Source organism: Lathyrus oleraceus, chromosome 3 (genome assembly GCF_024323335.1).
Source record: "Lathyrus oleraceus cultivar Zhongwan6 chromosome 3, CAAS_Psat_ZW6_1.0, whole genome shotgun sequence".
Lineage (NCBI taxonomy): Eukaryota > Viridiplantae > Streptophyta > Magnoliopsida > Fabales > Fabaceae > Lathyrus > Lathyrus oleraceus.
Genome location: NC_066581.1, coordinates 522383426 through 522384347, shown reverse-complemented (window position 1 = coordinate 522384347; position 922 = coordinate 522383426). Strand labels below are relative to the sequence as shown.

Below are 922 nucleotides of genomic sequence, written 5' to 3'. Positions count from 1 at the left end.
ATCTCGTACATGCCAATTTTCGTTTGAGGTTTTTCCACCATTGTTCGTTCGCTTCCCCACTGATAGTGGTTTTGAGCCATGCTTTCGATAAGTTGGTAAGCATCAGCATAAGGTTTGTTCATTAGTGCACCACCTGCGGCGGCATCTATTGTTAACCTCGTGTTGTACAAGAGACCATTATAGAATGTATGAATTACTAACCAATCCTCTAAACCATGGTGTGGACAAAGTCTCATCATGTCTTTGTATCTTTCCCATGCTTCGAAAAGAGACTCGTTATCTTTCTGTTTAAATCCATTTATCTGGGCTCTTAACATAGCTGTTTTGCTTGGCGGAAAATATCGGGCAAGAAAGACTTTCTTCAACTCGTTCCATGTGGTGACTGAGTTGGAAGGAAGAGATTGGAGCCATCTTCTAGCGCTATCTCTTAACGAGAAAGGAAAAAGACGAAGTCGAATTGCCTCTGAAGTGACACCATTAGCTTTAACAGTATCAGCGTATTGGACAAATACGGATAAATGAAGGTTTGGATCCTCGGTAGGATTTCCAGAGAATTGGTTCTGTTGCACTGCCTGCAACAATGAAGGTTTAAGTTCGAAGTTGTTTGCTTCGATTGCGGGTGGAGCAATACTCGAATGCGGCTCATCTTGCGATGGAGCGGCGTAATCTCGAAGAGCACGAGCTGGTTCTGCCATCTCGGGTATCGAAGAAAAAAGATTTTTGAAATCAGGAATTTCGCTAGGAGGGAGATTGTTTGCAGCACGATATTCCCGAATTCGTCGTAAGACTCGAAGATATAGTTCGATATCGTTGATTCGTAAGTAGTGCGGCTCGCCTTGTGAGCGAGTGTGTGGCATACAAATCAACGAAAGAAAGAAAAGAAAAAGAAAAGCCTTAGTCTCTACAGCGTAACAGAAGAGTT

The 922-nt window shown here is 42.8% G+C and overlaps 1 non-coding gene across 1 annotated transcript; it reads left to right on the top strand.

Moving 5' to 3' along the window:
• Positions 1-210: 210 nt before the first annotated feature.
• LOC127133328 (small nucleolar RNA R71) lies at positions 211-317 on the top strand. Its single transcript, XR_007807312.1, has one exon. It is a non-coding gene; the product is annotated as a small nucleolar RNA R71 (small nucleolar RNA).
• Positions 318-922: the final 605 nt, after the last annotated feature.